Source organism: Nansenia antarctica (assembly GCF_963989245.1).
Source record: "Nansenia antarctica genome assembly, chromosome: 18".
Classification (NCBI taxonomy): domain Eukaryota; kingdom Metazoa; phylum Chordata; class Actinopteri; order Argentiniformes; family Microstomatidae; genus Nansenia; species Nansenia antarctica.
In genome coordinates, this window is record NC_137691.1 from 3,593,960 (window position 1) to 3,601,459 (window position 7,500).

A 7,500-nucleotide genomic window follows, 5' to 3' on the forward strand; every position below is an offset into this window, starting at 1 on the left:
TGTCCCCAGGTGATTAGAATCATACAACAAATAATCGTCAGTAGCGACTACAATCACCTTCGTAGAAGCCTTCACAGCAACATTTTCAACCTTTCCTGGTAACTCAACGTGAACATATTCATGCACAAATTTCTCACAGTCCAACCTATAGTAGTGTGGATAGTCAGGAGTGTTCCTACAAACTTTGTCCTTGAAATTGTTGGATTCACTAGACACCTGTTCACCGATATTACGTCTAGCACACCAATACGAGTTCAACACCTTGTCAACATTAGTTAATGTCACACGAGTTTCTTGCGTGTTGCTTGAGTGTTGATTAAGTGTAACATATTTAGCATCCAGTAAATACCACTCGTCCGCTTCGGCGGTATAGATCAAACAATCATCAACAGTACAACGTGAATGTGGGCAAATAAAAGATCTACCTGCTGTGATCATTCTTTTCTGACGTCCAGGCATAACAGTGTGTGAGTGAAGTGTAACATTGTCCAAGGAAGTCAATGGGGTAGGAACACTAAGGGGTATATTAGTCTCTGAAACGGCATGGCTTGAGTTTCCTCCTAATTGGCCTTGGTGTATCACGGGATCTGTCTGGTTGGGGTGTATCACTGACAGGTCTGTGTCTCTCAATGGTACCTTGGTCCGGGCAGCCGCCCGGGTTGCTGACATCTCCGTCTGGAGCATTGTCAGGGTCGGAAGGGGTGACAACAGGGGCAACACCAGGCTTGGTAGAACCCCCAAGAGGGGTGTCGCAGTCCCTTGGTCCTTCACGATCTCCATTGGCCCACTCATCTCTGGGCTGGACAGGGTCTGGGACGAGGCCCCCGGCATCATCTGCATCACGGCGCAGATACTCACCAACATCTTCGTCAGCCTGGATGTCCAAGCTGTGGACTTCCTCGTCCCCAGGGGTCTCCTCACCATCCTGCTGAGGCTCTCCCTCATCGTCCTCATTGGGTGCCTTGATGCAGTGATGAACGTGATACCAGGTGGGGGACCCCTTGATTTGGATGGCAGTCCCAGTGCACCGAACGACCTCGTATGGTCCTTCCCGTCGAGCCTCATGCCACTTCCGTCTGTAGACCTTCACGTATACTTTGTCACCCGGTTGCAACGCGTCCTTCCTCTCCTGTGCGTTCACCTCCTCTTCACGTTCCTGTTTGTGGAGCACATAAGAAGAGATACTCTTTTGCCGGTTAGTCATGTACTGTACATAGGCTTTCATGTCACTCTCCAAGAGAGCCAAACTTGGCCCTTTCCCACTGGTTCGTGCACAGGGAGCTGTCATTATTCTCCCCATAGCCAGTTCATGGGGAGTCAAGTGCAGCCCTCGAATCTCACTGGAACGACAGGCCATCAATGCAAGAGGGAGTCCTTCCACCCAATTAAGACCTGTATGCTGACAGACCTTAGAAAGACGGTTCTTAAGGACCCCGTTCATCCTCTCTACCATCCCCTGGCTTTGAGGTGAGTAAATACACCCAAATCTCTGCTTGATTCCCAACTTTTGTAGTATAAGCTTTACCGTCTTATCCACAAATTCCTTACCATTGTCTGACGCTATCCTATCTGGAATTCCAAACCTAGGTATGAATTCCCTGCATAGGAACTTTGCTACAGACTGAGCATCCTTTTTTCGAGTGGGGCATGCTTCTACCCATCTGCTGAACCTGTCCACTACAACTAACATGTACCTGTATCCTGCAACAGGACGAATCATGTCCACATAGTCAATCACCAAGTGTTTCATTGGCCCGTTTGGGGTAGGGATATGCCCAGTTCCCACTGGTATTCCAGGTCTGATATTGTTTTTCAAACAGACCACACATTGACCAAGGATATGGTCTATTTGTTCCAATAAATATGGAGCCCAAAAACCATATTCCTTGGTGATCTTGCGTCTTACCTCCCCCCTGGCCACATGAGCTAATCCATGGGCTTCCTGTATCAGCATGCCTAATAAATCTGGGGGTGCCACAACCAGTCCCTCATGATTTCTCCATAGACCTGTGTCATCCTGACTAGCCCCCCTTGTTAACCATAGGTTTTTGTCTAGCGCATTTGCCCCACTCTGTAACATCAACAAATCCTCAAGCGTGACCATGCCCTGTAACTGTGCTTCATGTGTGACCAGCAGAACTTTACCTGCTTTGTCTGCTCCTGTAATGGCTTTGGCTGCATCATCTGCAGCCCTGTTACCTTGTGTGACATGTGATGAGTCAGATCTGTGTGCGGCACACTTCACTATGGCTAATTCCCTTGGTTTCATCATGGCTTGTAACAGCTTCATGATTTGAGCGTGGTGCTGAATAGGCGAACCATCAGTTTTCTTAAAACCCCGTCCCTTCCATACAGCTCCATGTAGATGACACACATTATGGGCGTAGGCAGAGTCGGTGTACACTGTCACTCTTCGTCCGGTTCCCAAGTTGCATGCTTCTGTGAGGGCAATTAACTCAGCCAATTGAGCTGAACAAGGCTGAGGAACAGCCTCGGCTTGTTCCACAATGAACCCTGAATTTTGGGATCGGACTATGGCATACCCAGCACGTAAACTTTCTCCTACCCGGTAACAAGATCCATCAGTCCAATACTCAACGTCAGCTTCCTTTAAAGGCAAAGCTAGTAGATCTGCTCTAAGCTTAGAGTACCTCATAGCTTCCTTCACACAATCGTGTGGTTCCCCATCTTCTGGGGTTGGCAAGGTCTCTGCTGGGTTAAGTGTGTTACATCTTAGTAATGTTACATCTTCTCTTTCCAACATCCTGTAATAATTCCTAATCCTAGGCATCGTCAAAGTATACTTGCCTTGATTCAAAAGATTCCTTAGACTGTGGTGGCAGAGAATGGTAATTGGGTACCCCATTGTTAAGGTTGTTGCCTTCTCGTACATAAGATATGCCCCGGCCATTGCTCTGTAGCATGGCGCGAAACCCATTTCTACCTCTGAATATGCGACAGAGTAATAGGCTATGGGCTGTGGACTAGGTCCAATGCCTGTTGGTTGCGTAAGAACAGCGCAGGCATACTTCCCTTTGGCTGAAGAAGAAACATACAATCCAAATTCTTTGGAATAATCTGGAAGCGCTAAAGCTGGCGCTTCTTGTAATTTGTGTTTAATTGTCTCAAACGCCAAATCAGCTTCCCTTGTCCAAGTAATGCAACATTGGAGTTTATCACTACCTGTTTCCTTAATCATCCCCCTCAATGGAGCGACCAGTCTAGTGTAATCCTCCACCCATGCTGAACTATACCCAGTAATGCCCAAAAACATCATCATTTCCCTAACCGTTCGTGGTTTTGGAGCCTTCTGAATAGCTTCCAAGTGTTCGTTAGTGACACTGCGATGTCCCTGTGTAATAGATTGTCCTAAGTAAGTTACCTTTTCCTGGCAATACTGTAGCTTCTTTTTAGACACCTTGTGTCCCTTCTCCGCCAAAACCTTTAACAGTTTAACGGAATCCCTGTGACATGTTTCTTCATCTGGGGCACAAAGGAGTATGTCATCCATGTACTGAATGGCAGTACTACTTATCGTCTGCCCTAACCCGTCTAAGTCCTCCTTCAAGACCTGATTAAAAACATGAGGACTGTGTTTGTACCCTTGTGGCATTCTGGTATATTGATAATGTTGACCTTTGTAGGTAAACCCAAATAACCCTTGACTTTCTACACTAAGAGGTATAGAAAAGAAAGCCCCGCATAAATCAATCACTGTAAATACTTTGGCTGTAGATGGAATCTGAGTCAACAGCACATGAGGATCAGGAACTTCGGCTGGATAGCTGACAACTACCTCATTCACAGCCCGTAGGTCATGTACCAGACGATATGAACCATCAGGTTTCGTTACTGGCAGAAGAGGTGTGTTACTTAACGGATATTGAGTTATCTTCAAGACTCCTGCCTCTAACAATCCTTTGATCTGTGGCTCAATTCCATCAATTGCTTCCTGCTTCAATGGGTATTGGTTTTTCCAAGGGGGTTTTGCACCCGGTATGAGTTCAACTCTCAATGGACGAGCTGATTTCACAAATCCAATGTCTGTACTGTTCTTTGCCCACAGGTCTGCTGGCACATTCTGTATCATTTCTTCTCTGAGGTCTTTTTCAGGTTGTACAGGAAGGATTAGCTGGTTCATTAGCTTCACAGTCTGCGGATGTCCTATTCCTTGAGCAGAGATCATCAGTTTTGTGAACTGTCCATCAATGCTCCTCCAGATAGCAGGGTTTTCTTTTGTCGTTACAAATCTGGCTTTTTCTGAGTCTGCCATCATTGCCCCTAAATGCTTCTGTTTATAGTGTTCAGATATCATAAGTGTCACATGAGGGATGCTACCCTCAATCTTATGCTCCTGATCTAGATAAGTGTCACTGTTTATCTTCATAGCCACTCCCTGAGGGCCTAGGATTATACAACTTGTACTAAGCTGTACCTGTTTTGGCTGATGCTTCAGCCACTCATCTGGGTTTGCATCTGCAACTTCTCTAAAATACTGGAGTGTACAATGCAATGGATCAGTAGGCCTTCTGGCCTCTGACATGTGTGCCAGGATATAATTGTCCCACATCCTTGCTGGTTCCATTAGGTCTGGGCTAAGCCCTCCCACCCAATACACCATAGATGCGTTGTTGTCCATCATGACAGACAGCTGTCTGTTCTCTTGTGGCACTGTCACCCGACAGCCGTCAGGTGTGCATTTCACTGTACAGTTCAATTGGCATAGTGCATCTCTCCCTAGTAGCCCTATTGGCGTGTGTTCTGATACAAGTATTGACAGATCTGCTCTCTGTCCTTTGTACTCTAAGCTTACAAGCTCAGTAGTAGGGATCAGCTGTTTAATTCCCTCGAATCCGATTGTCTTCACATATTTCCCAGACATAGGAAGGTGCGTGGCATCTTCAGGCTTCAGACAGGTGTAGGCTGCTCCACTGTCCACCATCAATTCTAATGGACGTTGGTTGACCGACACCCATATGGTAGGTTCATCTTCAGGCCTGTTCGTCACCACCAGCTGGCACCCCCCTCTCGGATCTTCTGGGCACCCCTATAGCCCAGCTGGTGGGCCTCCGTAGGGGTTCACCACTCCTGGAGCCGGTGTAGCAGGGGGCCTATATCTTCCTTTTTGTTTCCCCCCTGCGCCCCCCTGGTTCTTCTTCCAGCAGGTACGGGCTAAGTGTCCATCCTGGCCGCATTGGAAACATGGTCCTAACATCTTCTTCCCGGCTGCGGTCCATCCCTCTTGTGGTGGTCCTTGGCCAGGCTGGTTGTATGGCTGGTACGGAACCACTTGCACCCCTGGTGGCCCCTGTGGGTATGGATACCCCCCTTGTGGCCCCTGTGGGTATGACTGGGGAGGGACAGTTTGCAGTTGCTGTGGCTGAGATGGGACCTGTAGGGCTATGGTCTGCACTCTCTCTCTGGTTTTCTTGCCTTCAGTCAATTGTACTTGAGTTAGTTTTCTGAGTGAGTCTTCGTCTTGTGCCTTCTGTATCTGAATCTTCTTTCTAAATAATTCTACTTGGTGTGCTACGTTGTCTATATAAACAGCCTTGTTCATGTGTCGTAGCCCCACCACTTCTGCTAACTTGTTCTTAACTGGGGTAGGGAGACCTTGTTGAATCTTTTCCCTGATTATGGCTTTTTCTAACGGGTTATCTTCGGCATCCTTCCCTGTCACACTTCTCCATTGAGAGTGCACACGGGCTACGAAACCCCTGGGATTCTCATCTTCTCCCAGTGGCATCACGATGATATTGTCTGGGTGAATGTGAGTAGGGTATGTCTCTCTGATTGCCTTCCACAGCCTGCCTCTGTTTGCTGCGAAGAGCTCTGGGTCATAAACTGATGTACCGATATATTTATGAAGTCCTGCCTTCGTCAATATTTCCTGCATGGTGTCCAATCCTGTAATAAAGGCTAAGAGTCTTTTCAGGTCTCCCATCGCGGCCTGCGTCCCTGTCAGTCTCACGTCCATCTCGTTAGTCCAAGGGTGACCCCCATCTTCTAGGACTGGGAGTTTTTCGATCACTTCAGACAGATCTGTATGACCCCAAGGACGATATTCTATCTTGTTATCTCGAAACAGCACCGGGAAGATCCCCTGAATTTCCTCTTCCTCCGATGCCTTCCCTCTTGGTCTAAGGCCATAATTGCTTACTAGTGGCTCCGTTCTTTCGTCCCGCCTTGGTGTCGCTGTAGACCTTGGGAGGTTCGGCTGGGATGTATGATGTGATGACACTTGACGATACTCTCTTGAGAGGTTCGGCTGGGATGTATGAAATGATGTCACTTGAGCTATCTGTTCTTCCAGTTCCTCTATCTGTCGTATACAACTTTCCTCCTCTCTTAGGCTTCTCTGGAGTTTTCTTGCCCTCTTTCTTAACTCCTCCTTATCCTTTTTCACCCTTTCTTCCTCCTCTTCCTCCGACATCCTCTTCTTTTGCTTTAAGCTCTCTTTCTTCTTCTCTATCTTCAGAGACTCCTGCTCATCTTCAGAACCACTTTCTTCTTTTCCCTTTTTATAGCGTCTTGTCCTTCCCTGTTTTTCGGCCCTGGCTATTAGTTTTCTGATCTGAGCACTGTAACCTCCCTGTGCATTGCTGTCAGCACCGGAACATTCGCCTTCACCTCCACTGCCATCTTCACTGTCATCTGTCTTGTTCTCTGGTTCGAAATCCACGGTCACTTTCGCTCTTCCCCTCTCTAGTACATTATCACCCCCATCTTTGATAGTGAAGGCTCCGTTCGTACTTAGGACGGGGACCTGAGGGTAGATCCGCTGAGAATTGTCCTCCAGTATCTTGGCATAGGGAGGAGGACTGGAGATTGGAGCTGTGTGTGAGAATGGAATGTTCACTTTCTCTTCCATTGCTTTGGCCAATTCATCTCTTTTTTCTGGATCCATGTGAGCTGTTTTCTCATTCCAAGCTAATGCTACTTTCTGCCCCTCTACCTTGAAGAGGTCTAAAATAGCTAACTCTAACCTGCGTTTCTCTGATCTAATCTTTCCTTTTTGATGCGCCTTATGTGCATTGATAAGTATCTCCAATGTTGCAATTAATTGTAAGTCAAAGGTGCCCTCTTCTGGCCATGGTTGTTCAATGTCTGCCCAACGAATATTCCATTTCGTTGACATTTTGCTAATCTCCTTAACAAGAGGATTCATTTTTTCCACTATAGCCACAGGGGATGAATTTGCTAATATTCCCTTGTCTGTATTAACAGCCCTCACAATGTTACTGGGTTTGGCTCCCATGTCTGAAATATTTATACTGTTTAATATGCTGAAAATATGCTATAAGGTGTACTTTTCTTACAACCCACCTTCTGTTGCCGTATCTGCTAAACAGATGCTAGTCCAACTTTTAACTGCGTCAACTGTCTACACAGAACATTACAATTCAGAACAACGGATTGTTTCAGTGGTATTGTGTATTATTGACTTAAATGTAATCTATGTGTGTGTGTGTTTTAATTTAAATTTAATTAAAATTTTAA